We start from the raw sequence: 16,158 nt of genomic DNA, 5'->3' as shown, positions 1-16,158 counted from the left end.
ACCTCTAGGGTCATAAAGTCTAACTTTACCCCAATCAACTATCCCTCCTTTGTTTAATTTTCACTACTTAGCCTTGGTCAGCTTCTTTATATTTGCTTCCTTGATTTGAACTCTTTGGCATTTCTAGTACATGTTACCCACCCCATGACCTCTAGGCCCATACTATCATTGGAAGTAATTCCAAAACACAGGTTGTTTTCACAGCTGCTCTTGCCACTTATTCCCTTGTCTCTAGTACTTTTGTTCTATTAGGACATTTGTGAACTTTTTGGTTTCAAAGTTTTAAGAGAAAAATGATCTTTTTTATGAATTACTACCATTAATTAAATTAATAGAAGTAAATTAGTACACCTTAGATTTTATTTTTCCTTTGAGCATAATAGCATAGATATCTAAAGCAGTAGTCCTAGATTTATCCACCTCCAAGTCTTGTTATATAGATTTTGGCTAAATTATAAGCCTCTTTTGTGCTAACTCCCATTCCCATATATCTCCATTTTGGTCTCTACTTGATATACTTTGTTTGAGACTCCTTACAAACCAGTAATCATCTTTCTATTTTCTTTTCCCTTTCTGTTGATTAGCTTTCATGGAATGGAGAGTGAAATGGAAGAGATCATCCAAGGCAGACCCCAAACCTAGGCACGGCATTCCTTATAAAAGTCTATGGTTGGGGGCAGCTAGGTGGTGCAGTGGATAGAGCACCGGCCCTGGAGAGTCAGGAGTACCTGAGTTCAAATCTGGCCTCAGACACTTGACACTTACTAGCTGTGTGACCCTGGGCAAGTCACTTAACCCCCATTGCCTGCAAAAAAAAAAAAAAAGGAAAAAAAAGTCTATGGTTGAGGTATCTTGGGGGGATGAGGACATAGCCTATCACTCTGCATTCTCTCCTTTGCACAGACCAAAGAAGCTAGATAAATATTAAGAGGCCTGGTTTTTTTTTTTAAATAGAGAAGAATCTGCTTGGGGGGTTGTGGGACTAGTTAATTACACTACTTACTACACTGGAATTGCCTGTTTGGAGAGAAAGGCCTCACTTATATCAGATTCAGTTGGAGGAGCTATCCGTGGTGCTTATGTCAGATATTGGCCTTCATCCACTCCTTTTACTGCTGGCTTGCATCTCCAGTGACTAACCAGGTTCAACTGCCCAGACTAAGTCCAGTAATGCATTTGGGGGAGGGAGGAAATGTAATGAAATTAATGTCTGAGAACATGATGTATCTAAAATTCGAAACAGTTCTACAGTTCATTAGAATTAGATATAGGAATTTCAGCTATGTAAACTAACAAGATTTGGAATCCAGGAAATTAATTTTATGCCCAAAAAATGAGAGCACAGATTTTCATCCAAGTTCAGGTTGCTATCTTAAACTCTTATTCTTTTATACTTCAGGGAGAGACTGGATTTGTGAGTTCATCCTGCAGTAGTTGATGGCTTATGTGTTTTAAGCCAGGAAGAAACCATGCCATAGGATGAGAATAAAAAAATGGAACCTTTACACAAGAATTCCAAGGTAAGGTGTGGAAACTCCCTTCCTCAGTAAGAAGTCTGATGTAAGAACTTGAATTTTTGCCAAGAGCTTGATTTTTCTCCATTTAATTCACATATGCTATCTCAAAAACCTTAGGTCTGGGCTTAAAAAAAGTATTAGACATTCCAGTAATAATTTTCAAGCATTATAGCTTCTGCTAATAGTGTGAAGTGTGTTTTGTATAGGTGTGTGTTTCTGTGCATATATATGACATGTGCATATGCTTCAAGAAATATGTGAGAAGAGGATTATTTGGGGAGTTTGTATCTAGTTAGGGGGAAGCACATTCTCCTTAGACTAATAGAGATTTAGGTCTCTCTCTCTCTCTCTCTCTCTCGACCCCCCCCTCCTTCTCTCTCTCCTCTCTCCTCTTTTTCCTCCCCAAATATATATATATTTGATGCAGTTAATATGATAATGCCAGATCACATGAAAAAGGTGCTTAACATCACATAAAATTTATATATTATTACAACCTTGTGGGATAGGTAGTACAGATATTATTATACCCATTTTGCAGATTGGGAATTTGAGGCCGAGAGAGGTAAAGTCACTTGCCCATAGTTGCATAATTAGGTTGTAATTGGCAGAGGTGGAACTTGTTTTCTAATGTATGTGTTCATAGGCCAAAATGTGCTAAAAGTATAAGAAGACTGCAGGTTTCTGAATTCCTTTCCTGTCATGGAATCAATTAGATGCTATTATATCTTAGCTCAGTAGAAAATAATAATGAAACATTTTAAATAAATCTTTTGAAATGGAATTTATGGTATTAATTTAAATCGTTTGATGAAAAAAAAGTTTACATCCTGCCCTTTTTATCTTAAATCTAATAAACTACTCATACATTCCATAGTTCATGGGCATACACTCACACACACACAAATCAGTAAATGTCTTATGTGATATTTTATGGCTTTAAAGCACTTCACATACATTTTCTCATTTGCTCCCAAGAACAACTCTGAGAAGTAGGTAGTATGATTATTATTTTTAGCTTATAGATGAGGAAACTGATGATCAGTTTCAAGTCAAGTGATTTTCCTGAATACAGGAGTTAAGATTCAACCCCAAGCCTTTTGATTCTTTGTTAAGGATTCTCTCTGTTATAACATGCTACATTTTGGGGAAACGTGTGAGAGGGTAATCACCAATGTTTGTATAAAGTATATTAACTTTTCTAATAGCTGCTAAACCACATCCGATTTTTGACTTTTGAGTGATGATGGGGCAGCCAGGTGGTTCAGTGAATAGAGTAATGGACCTGGAGTTAGGAAGACATGATTTCAAATCCAGCCTCAAATACTTACTAACCACGTGACTTTGAGCAAATGACCTAACCTATGTGTGCCTCAGTTTCCTCAACTGTAAAACATAGATAATAATAGTACCTACATTTCAGGGTTCTTGTGAGGGTCAAATGAGCTAATATTTGAATAATGCTTAGTACAGTGCTTGGCACATGTTAAGTGCTATATAAAATCTATTATTATAACTGCATGTGTACTTTTGGTGAAAGAACTGGTTTAAAGGAATTTGGGGTACTTATTTGGTAGATTGTTATAACTCTTAACCAGCCCTTATAATATTATGTGTAAATCTAAACACATTTAGATAGTTTTATGTATAGTCTTGTAAGTGGTGACTTTCTCCATTTAGTAGCCCCTCCATATGCGTACATAATAAACACTGTTCCTTTTTGGGCAACATATGTTAATTGTGAAATTTGGAGTTGTGCCAGAAAGGAGATGTGTAGTGTAGAAATAACTGACAAATGTCTGGTTTTCCTTGTGAAAACAGGTGGGACCCTATTAATTGCAATAATGTGGAGCAAAAAAAAAACCCACCAAGTAACTAAGTCTAAAAGTTTTAACTCCCCCCACCACCACACTAGAATTTAAAAAGTGAGGAAAAATTATAAAAATTATTAACTTCACATGATATAAATTTAAGTCTCCCCAAAATATCTTAAGTTTTAAAAATCTGGTCATATAACTTCTTACTGAAAAGACCAAAGTGTTATAGACATTTGTTGCCATCTTAAACCAATAAAACATATAAAATTCATGGAGATGGCTAAAACTTAATTGTAGTACCAAATGAGGCTTTAAAAATTAAGGATTATCTCAGTTCAGGTATGTTTGAACAGATTAATTAAGAACTTAATGGAACTACCTCATTTTCTGGCTGAAACTTTAAATTTGAGACCTTAAATGTAAGCTATTTCCAATGCAGGAAAATTGAAATGTAGACATGGTTGATTAAAGGTACCTGGAATTGCATTTCATTTGCAATTATAGTCTACACATGTGTGTTCCTATTTAAAATGCTTGTCAATCTGTCAGCTATTAGGAGGCTTGTATAGTACAGTGGGAAAAGCACTGGCTGTATAGTCTGAGATGTATTAGGTTCAAATCTATGACAGGCTATTTTTTTGTACCTTTGGGCAAATCATTTAGCTTTCCTTAAATCCTGAAAATCCATAAAATGAGAGGATTGATTTATTTGAACTCTGGGGTCCTTTCCAGTTTTAGACTTATGATTTCATAATTCTATGAAGCAAAGAGCTGAGGAAGTTGTGAAAGTTTATCTAGTTTATATTAAGCAGATAATACCTCCCTATACACACCAAGAGCCATAGAGTGAAATGAATTGCTGTCATTAATATCTTATTTCAGTATCTCATAGCTCCAATAATCAGAAAGCCATTTCTTATGACTGTTACCTTAATTCTTCCTGATAAATACCTATTTTTTCCTGTATTTTTTCTGTGTAGCTAGAAAACAGCTGACCAACATTTTTTTGGGACTAACCCCTTACATATTTACCTCTTTTGTGCAGTAAATGTATTCCTGAAAAATTATGCGGTTACTTTTTTGTGTGTGTGAATCAAATCATATTCTTATGCACCATTTGAAGGAATCTTATTGTAAAACCTTTTGTAAAGAGATTAATTTTTAAAAAAATGTGAATAATCGCTTTCTATTTACACTAAAGTCCTTCCATGATGTCTTTTTCTTGGCATGGAGGTGAGTGTAGGTTCTTGAAGTCTGTGCCAACAGATAATAAGCTTGGGCAGGTCGGTATCAGCCTTGAAAGGTTTGAAGTACAAGCCTGTAACAGACTGTATTGTGTCTCTCTCTCATCTGAAGGCCGGCCTAACTAAATTCAGAAATACTCTTTACCAGAACTGGCTACCAGTTGATATCTATCTCTCTCTACATCATTTTCATCTCTCCCCTCTCCTCTTTCCCTTTTCCCCTCTCCTCTCTCCCTGTTCTCTTCTCTTTCTCCTTTTCCCCTTCTGCCCAAGGGCAGAGAGCGTCTTGTAAACATGCATTTGTGTAGGGATTTCCCACACTGATGAAATTACAAATTTTTTTTGAAGGACTGAAAAATTAAATCCTAATTTTTCTCTTTATAAATCTGGACTTTTCACAGAGAGAGATCACTTAAATCAAGATACACTTATTAAACTTGAAGTATATGAGATATCCCATCATTCTTCTCTAGAGTATGTAGTCTCTGATTCCTTCATTTCTCATTACTCCTTTTCACCCAAGCCATTTAATTATATCCATTGCTTTCTGCTCAATTTCTCCATACCACCATTAATTCTGTTCTGTATTTTAATCGAAGCATCAGTGTATTTTTTACTTTTATCTTTGATCTTTTCTTGATTTTATCTTACATGCACTTCTTGTGCCTTGCACCTTCATGGCTAGTCTCTCTATAGTAACAAGGGCTTATTTTGGTAGAGAGTGAACACAAAGAAGGATGTGTTTATTTCTTGAGAAGAGATATCAGTGCAGACATTAGTGGAAGTGGCATAGGACTTCCCTGTTAAGTTATAGTCTGAACACCTTAAACTTAATTTTATATGGAGAGTTTGTAATATTGCAAGCTGAATGAGCCTAGAGACAGAAGAAAGGATGTACTTGGAAATGAACAGAAACAAAGGACAAAGTAAATGGTGGTAAAGCATATCCACACAGCCCATAGGTTCTTAAAAGCCCATAGGATTTTAGTTTCTCCACCATTTCATAATGAATATTATAATATCCTTCAAGTGTGGCAAGATAACGTACATATCCCTCCCACACCAATTTGGAAATGTATTTCAGTGGTTGAAAGAAGTCTTAATTTTGTCATTCAGGAAACATAAATGGTTTCTCATTTAAAATAAATAAAGATTTCAAATATCTCTTCCTATTTCACGTTTTTTCCCCATTCCCATCACTAAGAGTTCATATTTTTGCCTTCTTATATCTAAAATGCTGACTTCTTGCTTCTAGACTGTCTTGGGCTATTCCATCCATCCTGTAGGCCATCACCACTATGATTATGATACTTCTCTGATCAGAAAACCCCAGTGACTTCTTTTTTCTTATAAAGTTCAACCCCCTTAGCTTGCTATTTGAGGCCCACCCCATTTGGCTCTAACCTACTTTTTCAGCTTTATTTCTCACTATTAGATATCAGCAAAAAAAATCTAAGTTCCAGCCAATTTGGAATATTATACATTTTCCTACTGCCCATTTTACCCTGCTGCCTACTCAATTTTATGCATGGCATACTCTTAGAATGCCATTCCATCTGTCTTTACCTACAAAAAAAATACAATATATCAATCTTTTAAGATATATCAAATACCATTTCCTTTTTGAGCTTTGATTCATTACCCCATCCAGAAATGATTCTTCTCAGTCTTCTCTGCACATAATTTGTGTCTATTGGTCTTATCACATAATGGCTTGCATTATGTCTTTTGTTTGCCCTTTTTTTGTCCTATTAGATTCTAAATTCATTGAGAACAGGGTTTGTTGTTCTTTGTGCAGCCTATTATTTTGAACAATGCCATACCTTGAGTAGGTGCACAGTAACGTTTGTAAACACTTTTAAAAAATCAAACAAACCATGAAGAACATCTGTAGTAATACTTTTTGCTTTTGTTACTAAAATTCCACATCATTGTTTCTGCTGTAATGATTGTGTAAGTCGTCATAGACCTACTTGTAGACACTTACTTGCTTTGAATTTTCTGTCTAAATTAAATCATATGAATGGCTGAATGAGGCTATTCTAAATCTAACCTATCAGAACCAATATTTTAAAACAAAAGTGCTACAGATTGAAACAAAATAATTCAAATATTTCAGAACAGTTCACATTGTCTGACTTTAAAAATTTTTTGTTTTTTTTTTTTCCTAAAGTGAAAAACACTGAAATCCCCTAATATCCCAAACTAAACAGGTTTATATTAAGAAAACAGTATGCGGGGCAGCTAGGTGGTGCAGTGGATAGAGCACTGGCCCTGGAATCAGGAGTACCTGAGTTCAAATCCAGCCTCAGACACTTAACACTTACTAGCTGTGTGACCCTGGGCAGGTCACTTAACCCCAATTGCCTCACTAAAAAAAATAACAAAAAAACAGTATGGTAAATTAGTACAGATTAAGGAGAAAATTTTCGTTGATGTGTAAGTGATTATAATTTAATTTTGATAACTTCCAAAATACTTGCTTGAAGTGAACACTGTTCAGGTTTTCAGTGAGCATGTTTAAGTTCCTATGTTTTCTCTCAAATCCCTACTTCAAGAGAAAAAAAAAACCACTAGTACTTAAACCAGCATTCTTTTCCACTGAGTTAAAGGGTTTGTAGGAATAACAGAAAGAAAAAGAATTTATAGAAGTTAAATGCTCTTCCTTTTTTAAAAAATCAATCTCATTATTTTTAGTTTATTACAGTGAGCCTTTCTAGACTCTCAATGTCCTTTTAAAATAAATCTCTAAAATGATAAAAAATAAAATAAACTGGGCCCTATCAAATGAAGGCACTAAATGTTACCTCAAAACAAGTAGTTCAGGCTATCTGCCTATTCTCTATTCCTACTGCTGCCACCCCAGTTCAAGTTTTCTTTTCTTTTCCCTCTCTCTCTCTTTTTTTTTTTTTTTTTGGATATATCCGTGGATCTGTGATATCACTATATGAGTAGCAGTTTTTTCCACTAAGATAGGTGATAATTGAGTTATACTTTGTAATCCTTGTTCATGCCCTTCTATAATTTCTTCCTAGAATACTGCACGGAAGATTTCCTTCTAGGTCTTCTAAGATTTCATTGATATCAGCATAGCAGAGATTCTGGTGCTACTTTTCCAAACCCTACTCACAGTGTCAGGTTGAGTTCCCAGATGGTGTCTGGTACTTCTTTCCTTAGAGTTCTAGAGTAATCATTTCCTGAGAGGATGGGGAAAGGGGATATATAGCTTACAAGTCCCCAGCAGTGTGCTTCCTTCAGTAATTTTCAATCAATATCAATTTGTCATTCAAACTTACTTAGCTTTTAGAAATGAGTATTTAGTAAGGTGTTACAAAACATTCTCAAATATGGGGGCAACACTCTTTAACAAGTACAGACAAGTCCATGGGAAAGTACATTCAAGCTTAGAAAGCACATGTAGCAGAACAGTAACTCTGAGTTCTTGGTTGCTCAAAATTATTTTTTCCTTTTCATGGGACTTTCATGAAGTTCCTAATAGGTAAAGTGTGGGTTTTTTCTGCTGGGCACTTTCTAGAGTCCTAAAGCTGCCTTTCCTAGTCTGATTAGTTTGTCTTTCTCAGGAGTTCCAGTTATTATCATGAGTCACTGCTCTTTTTGGGATACTACTAGGGCACTGCTAAGATGTCCAAATCTTTGACCCTCCAAAATGCACATGGTTTATTCTGTGGTCAAGGCAGGGTTGAAGAGACCAAGGTTCCCTCCTCCCCACTACCTCTGGCGCCAATGATTCCTTCGTAGGGATTTGGCTAGAAGTACTTTTTCTTCTCAACTACTAGCATAATGCTAGATTCTGAACTGCCTTGTTATTTTATAGAAGACCCACAAAGCTTGGCAGGGTATGTATTAGGTTAATGATTTGAGTTGCTTGATTGATTCAATAGAGGTATTCTCATCTTATAAATATACAAGGGCTAGAGTATCTTGTTAGTCACTTTAAGTAGGTAATGAATGGTTTTATCAATTCCCTTATCCCCACCCTTGCACTAGTACAACACTTGGGCTGTCCATCTGTTATCTTGATATATTTGACTCTTGATTGATAGTATGACTGCTCTACCTCCTTTTCTGGTTATATGTCTGTAATAATGTCTTTTATGTTATTTCCTGTGCATAACTCATGGCTAGTAAAGTCCTTATGAAATCTGTATATACATACAATGAATATTTCCTTCACTTTTAAATGTCATTTATTTTGATTCTTCTGTGATTGTGTGGTTCCGTGATTTGTGGCCATATAGCATGACCAGGAAGATATTGTTGTTTAAAAAAAGAGACATTGGTGGCAAGGAACAGTTTGGGATTATCTATAGCTGAGGTGTCAAACTCCCAGTCTGCCCATGTAGCCCATAACACTCCCCAATGAGGCCCAAACCAGATTAAAATGTAATTGGAAAATGTTTAACAAATCAAATAAAAGACACAAATAATGTTAATTTGTGGTTTTCTAAGTCACTATGTGATTCACAGGGATCCATTTCTATTTGAATTTGACACCATCAATCTACAGTGACACACAATTTCTAAAGCACAATTTAACATCTTCCTCCTTCTTCAGTTACTATTATTACCTCTATTATTGTCCATTTGTAGTGTCTGTCCAAGGTATATGTACTGGTGGAATAAGTCTTTGGGCTTCCCATACAACCATTGCCTGTTGTAATCTGAACAATATGCATTCTTCATTTACTTGATTAATTTGCCTTGGATGACTGTAGATTTCATTGGAGAAGCATTGTAGTATGTTTGAGCTTGATGCATTCATAGTGTCATTTACAAACAGGAGTATCTGAAAGACCTCAGCATCTCTGCAGAATTCTCTCCCATTTGGACTTTGCCCAGGACATCCTGCCTTATGCTAGCAAACATCATTGGAGAGCATATGTCTCCCTTGTTTTATGCCTCATTTGTATTGATAATCAGAGGATTCATGAACAGAATTATCTCTGATTCCATCTATCAAGGAATTTTGTATGAGCTTAATATTTACCTGGGATACATTTGTGTGAAGAGAGGCTTTCAGGATACATTTTGCTTTAACATGCCAAATGATTTTTGTAATTATTTCTTTTTTGTAATTATTAAGCAATGAACAGTAGGATCCTGTATTTTGTAATTATGAAGATGTGATCTTCTGTAGAAAATCAGCTGTGAAAGCCAGACTTTTTGTGTTTCATAGATTCATAACTTAGAGGTGGAAAGCACCCTGGATATTTTATATATAGCTCAGCTTCCTGACTTTACAGATGAGGTAGCTGGGTGCCACAGAGGTTCAAAAAGCTTGCCAAATTCACACAGGTAATAAATAGCAAGAGTCAGGTTCTTTGATTCAAAATTGAGTGCTTCTTTTATTATACCAGGGTCATCAAAGATACCTTCAGGGTATGTGTAAATAATTCTTACAAATTTTTATTAAAGTAAGAAAGTAGAACTAAGGGGCAGTAATTTCTGATATATGCCCCATTGATTTTTTGGGGGGGGTGGGAGGTAAAAACACCCATAGTGTTTTCCATTCTTTTGTAATACTTTCCTCTTTTAGATATCTTATGATCTTAGGGATCCCTAAGTACCTTTAAAATTGTGATACCCCCAAAACAGACTACTACTGATTGTATTTAGTCAAGTACAGCTGCTTTTCCTGATTTCTGATTTCATCTTCTTATGTGTCAGTTTTATTTCCTCATATACCACATACTAATTTATTTAGTTCTATGTACATTGCCATCAGTGATGATGATAGCCCTCTACAAAACATTATTGGTGCATCTGTTTCATTTCTAGTTATTGTTTTCCAGTTTCATCTACAAATGTTTTCAGGATAATATTCTGTTAAGGGCTAAAATTCTAGCTAAACTGTCTAAAATATCTAATGAGTGGTCGCCAATAAATTATAAGCTTTAGCAAGAGTTAGACTTTTAAGCATTTATTAAGGAGAATAAGAATTTGGTAAAGAGAGAGAGAAAGGCCCAGATTCCTATCTATTAAAGGGAGAGCACATTTCTAGCTCCCTTCTCCGCCAGCGTCCTCAGGAAAGAGCCCCAGAGTCAGCGCCAGTCTCTTCCTTCCTCCTCCCACTAGTCCGCGTCACTTCCTCCCAAAGAAAAGACTCCTGGTCTTGCCCTCAAAGACCTTCGCTTCATGGGCAGAACTCTTCTACAGTAAGTATCCAGCAGGTGGCGTCATTCCAATCGTTACAGTCCCCCCTGTTGTTCCTCAAGAAACAAAATGTTTCCTTGACGGAACAGTAAAAAACAATATAATAACTATTGCTAACTAATAATATGTGAACAACAATATAGAAAAGGAAGAGAGGAAAGTTTTGTCCAGAGGGGCGATTTTTTTTTTTGTCCTCATGAACCGACGCTTTGACATTAGTCTTGCAAAGGGAGGGCCTCTGCAGAGAATACATGTTACAGATGGTGTATATTATAACAGAAAGAGAAAAAAAACAACAAAAACAACAAATCAAAACTGTTCATTTAAAGTCTCTGAAAGTCTTTTCTCAGATGTCCTCTAGGTGTAGTCGTGGAATGGAAGTCTTTTCAGGGGTTGATGTGTGGATGCTGGTAATTAGCCAGGAAATTTCCTACAAAATTGAGCTTAACACAACTTTAAAATAGCTTTGTCAATAATCAAATCAAACAATGAAAGTTTTCAAAAACATGTCTAAGGGAATTCAGAATCTTAGTTGTTACACATGAAACATATAATAAAACAAAAATTGAACCATTCTTTAAAATTATAATATTACTATAGTCCCCCCCTTATGGAGGGTAATTGAGAAGACAATTGCTGCGATATTAATTATTAAAAATAATTTTTTTATCTTTGTTTCATCACTTTTTGCATCATCTGCCTAATTATCCTCATGCCATTATGAGAAATTAAAAAATCTAATATAATTGGTAACAGGTGTCAAGGCCAAATTCAACACTGTATTTATCATGACACCTGAGATAATTATGGGGGTTACCATAAAAGAACAGAGAAATGATGGGATATGAGCATTCCCACACTTGAGCAATATATACTGCCCATGCAGTATGCCAGGTCTAAAATAGGTGGATGGAATATATGTCCATGCCACCGAACATATTGGAGGAAACTGAGTCAGACTTAATCAGATACATGGGATTGAGATGTCCATGGCATCAGGCATATAGGAGGGAGCATAGAAGCCAGGTGTAGAAATGAGATGGGTGGGATGAATACTTCCAGCCATCTGTACAATATTGTGGGGAAAAATAAAATAAAATATTAAACCAAGAGAATCCAACCTCAACATTAGTCAAAAGCCGTTCCCTCGGCCATACCTTGACTTCATGCATGTCTCCCCTCATGTGACAGTTCAGTGTCTGCTCTTGCATGTATTCCTCTTGTGATTGGATGGCATCTTGGCCAACTGGCATCTGATAACTCAGAATAAAGGCAATTAATGTCTTAAATGATAAATTCCCATAATCCAAGTCTCATATGGATTTAAAAATTGAGGATAATAAATGATTGCAAAAAATGTGAATACATCTTGACTCAGAACACAATATATAATTATGCAACAATTTCAAATAATACCCCTTTTTAAAAAACTTAGTATACAATTACTTTTGTGAAAAATCTGAATATATTTAAATACAAGTTAAAGCATAACAGAATCTCAAAGAACTTTTTTTTTTGAAAAAAGAAAACTTTTACAAATGTTCCCCTCTTTTTTTTTTTTTTTGGAATATGCTTATCAAAAATAATACTTCTAGAATCAATTTATACTTGCCATGGCAACCAATTTGCCAGGGAAATGCTTTAAAGAGTTTGATCAAATAATCAGTTGAGAAAAAATAACAAAAACAAACAACTCAGAATATGGGAGCACAATACTCCTAGAATTAACATTGTATTATGAAATCAAAACCATGTTTCAAAATTAGATAGATGAATGAATAGAAGAAAATACACGTGGAATAATAAGACAATGAAATTCAAACTAGGGAAATCTAAATGAATATGAACTTAATATTAATAAGAGTATTATAAAATATAAACCTGATCACATGACTATAAAAAGCTTTTACAAATATTCTCCTTGTTTTAAAAACTAAGTATAAAACACAATCTCAAAAGCAGGAAAATCTCTACGAAAATAAACCCATACCATTAATTTCAAAATGTATATGTAATAGCATAGAAATCCTATGTAACCTCTGAACTGACATTAATACTCTGAATGAATTCAGAACACTTTTGATTCCGGTATCTAAAATCCCCAATACTCATATCAATACCTTGCTGCTTACTTCTACATTTCTGTAAAATATATACCCTTCCATGGCAAAAGAATCGGAGTCTTGAACTATGTTGATGATTGTCATTCTTATTCGGCTTAAGTTTTTCTTCTTTAACCCCTCTATATTGTCTGTCAGTCTTTTCACCATACAAATGCTTTATAAGATTACTAATTAAAGACAAAAGCAGGTTAGCAAAATTATGAACAAAACAAGCATATCTGGAATTTAAAGGGTTTTCTAAGGTTGCCTCAGAAGCACAGCCAGGCTGGGAAAGGGCTGAGCCTGAAGCTGCAAATGTAGTTAGAGAAAGTTGAGCATGCGCATCAGTTCTCTGGACTTCCCAGGCAGGGGAAGCAATGGGCTTGGCCATGGGAGGAGTAGAGGGTGGGGTCTGGAGAAGAGGGGAGGGACCAGCGCAATTTGAATCAGACTTGATTTTGAACTCAGGCCTGGATTCCTCTTCCCCCACTTTGCCCCCAAGTGCTAGGGGATTAAAAGCTTCAAGAGGGTGGGTCATTGCCTCTAGGCATGCAAAATTAGAGCAACAATTAGTGTTGGAACTGGGAAAAGCTGCAGGAATCTCTTCAGGTTTCTCTGAAAAAGCATGGTTGGGAGAGGGAGAGATATTTCCTTGTGTGAGTAAGTTGCTGGCTCTTTTAACAAAAATAAAAAGAAAAATAGAAAATCCACAAAAACAAAGCATTAACATGATCTTATCTCCCATTTGTCTGGTTAAACAGACTAAAATCAAAAATAGGGTAATTAGGGAGTTTAAAAGGTCCATTTGAAAAAACTTAAAGGGAAAACACAGCCAGTGCGCCAGTACTTAGCAGTTTAAAGGGTAGGAGAAATTTCTTACCCAACCGGAAGATCAGAAGTGAGGTTCAGCTTTCCTCTTCGTGGTCAGCCATCTGTTAAGGGCTAAAATTCTAGCTAAACTGTCTAAAATATCTAATGAGTGGTCGCCAATAAATTATAAGCTTTAGCAAGAGTTAGACTTTTAAGCATTTATTAAGGAGAATAAGAATTTGGTAAAGAGAGAGAGAAAGGCCCAGATTCCTATCTATTAAAGGGAGAGCACATTTCTAGCTCCCTTCTCCGCCAGCGTCCTCAGGAAAGAGCCCCAGAGTCAGCGCCAGTCTCTTCCTTCCTCCTCCCACTAGTCCGCGTCACTTCCTCCCAAAGAAAAGACTCCTGGTCTTGCCCTCAAAGACCTTCGCTTCATGGGCAGAACTCTTCTACAGTAAGTATCCAGCAGGTGGCGTCATTCCAATCGTTACAATGCCTTAGTTGGGTCTCTCACACTTTCTCTGGGCTTGTTTCCCCCTTCGTTGCATTATGCTTCCTTTAAGTTCACAATTCATAAAGTTAATACTCATAATTTTCTATCATCTATATCTGGAATATTTTGCAAATAATTTTATATTTATATCATAAAACAGTATGGCCCTTGGCTATCATGACTTTTTTCATGGCAAGAAGATCATGTGTTTGCTGACTGAAGTGATTTTTTGGCTCTTTTGGTCTTCTTGTGACAGCTGTTTTACAACAGTAAAACTTCTCTAATAAACAGTGAAAATCAGAGTCAGTATCTTTACTTTTATCCATTTCTGATTTTTCAGAGGCGTTGGGATTGTAGCTGTTGTAATTGCATAGAGTACCATCAACTAGACTTACCCCCCCCATTATCATTTGATACAGATTTTTTTTTTTGAGGGAATTGGGGTTAAGTGACTTGCCCAGGGTCACACAGCTAGTAAGTGTTAAGTGTCTGAGGCTGGATTTGAACTCAGGTCCTCCTGACTCCAGGGCTGGTGCTCTATCCACTGCGCCACCTAGCTGCCCCTTTGCTGGTTCTTAATTCAGGTTGTATCTGATGACTGTGGATATCCCTTAATGATATATTTTGGGCCCTCTTCTCTTTTCTCTCTATACAGTTTCTTTTGGTGATTTCATGAGATCCCAATTATCTCTATGCAGATAATTCTCTGATCTATTTATTTATCCCTAACCTCTTTCCTGACCTCCAGTTTCACAATTACAACAACCCTACTGGACATATTGAATAGGATTTCCTGTAGACATCTTAAACTTGGTATATACAAAACTGAACTCATCCACCCCCTACCCCCCAAATTCTCCTATTTCTCTAGCTTTTACTGCTATTACTGTCAAGGGTACCATCATTTCCCCAGTAACCCAGGCTCACAAATTAGGTGTCATCCTCAACTGCTCATCCCCTCCCCCCCCCCCCACTTCCCCATATCCAATTTATTTCTAAGTCCTGTTGATTTTACCTTCACAACTTTTCTCTGCTAACCCTGCTTCCATCCTGGCCCATAACACCTCACACCTGGATTGTTGCTATAGGCTGCTGATTGGTTTCCATGTGTTGAGTCTCTCTACTTACTATAATCCTTCCTCTACTCAGCTATCAAAGGGAGTTTCCTTAACTGCAGATCTGACCATTTTACATACTTAGTAAACTCCAGTGGTTTCCTATGGCTTCTAGGATCAAATACAAAACCCTCTACTTTGCTTTCAAAGCCCTTTGCTTTCTAGTCTTCTACACTTTCCTCCTATCCATGCACTCTGTGATTCATTGCCACTGGCCTACCTGCTGTTCCTTATACAAGATACTATATCTCCCAACTCTGTATTTTCACTGGCTTCTCCCTATGCCTGAAACTCTCTTTCTCCTCATCTTCGCTTCCTGATTTCCCTGACTTCCTTCAAGTCTCAGGACACTAAAGAGAACAAAAATAAGAAAAACAGCAAGATTAGACCAAGTAGACCTACAGGAGATTTGTACTGGAGGTGACACAATTATGGTTTTTATTTTATTTTTTAAATTAAAAAAAAATTTTTTTTGGTGGGGCAGTGAGGGTTAAGTGACTTGCCCAGGGTCACACAGCTAGTAAGTGTCAAGTGTCTGAGGCCAGATTTGAACTCAGGTCCTCCTGACTGTAGGGCCAGTGCTCTATCCGCTGTGCTGCTTAGCTAACCCCCTTCTGATATCTTTTTAATTGAGCCCTCAACATCTTCATAATTGTGTCACCTGGGGGCAGCTAGTGGTGCAGCGGATAGAGCATCGGCCCTGGATTCAGGAGGACTTGAGTCCAAATCTGGCCTCAGACACTTACTAGCTGTATGACCCTGGGCAAGTCACTTAACCCCAATTGCCTAAAAAACCAAACCAAAACAAAAAACAAAAAGATATCAGAAGGAGGGGTAGATGACAAAAGGATGGAAAAAATTTGAACCATATCAATTTAAACAGTGT

The 16,158-nt window shown here is 36.4% G+C and overlaps 1 protein-coding gene across 6 annotated transcripts in view; it reads left to right on the top strand.

Annotated features, from left to right (window-relative positions):
• The window catches only part of PLAGL1 (PLAG1 like zinc finger 1), a 162,304-nt gene that overhangs the window by 35,014 nt on the left and 111,132 nt on the right, over window positions 1–16,158 (top strand). For all 6 annotated transcript variants that reach the window (XM_043964340.1, XM_043964341.1, XM_043964342.1 and 3 more), the window contains exon 2: window positions 1,400–1,520. The gene's annotated coding sequence lies outside the window, so the exon portion shown is untranslated. The remainder of the gene's footprint in view (window positions 1–1,399; window positions 1,521–16,158) is intronic.

The sequence above is a fragment of the Dromiciops gliroides genome, chromosome 4 (assembly GCF_019393635.1).
Source record: "Dromiciops gliroides isolate mDroGli1 chromosome 4, mDroGli1.pri, whole genome shotgun sequence".
Lineage (NCBI taxonomy): Eukaryota > Metazoa > Chordata > Mammalia > Microbiotheria > Microbiotheriidae > Dromiciops > Dromiciops gliroides.
Note: the sequence above shows the minus strand (reverse complement) of the source record. Positions and strands in the feature narration are given on the sequence as shown.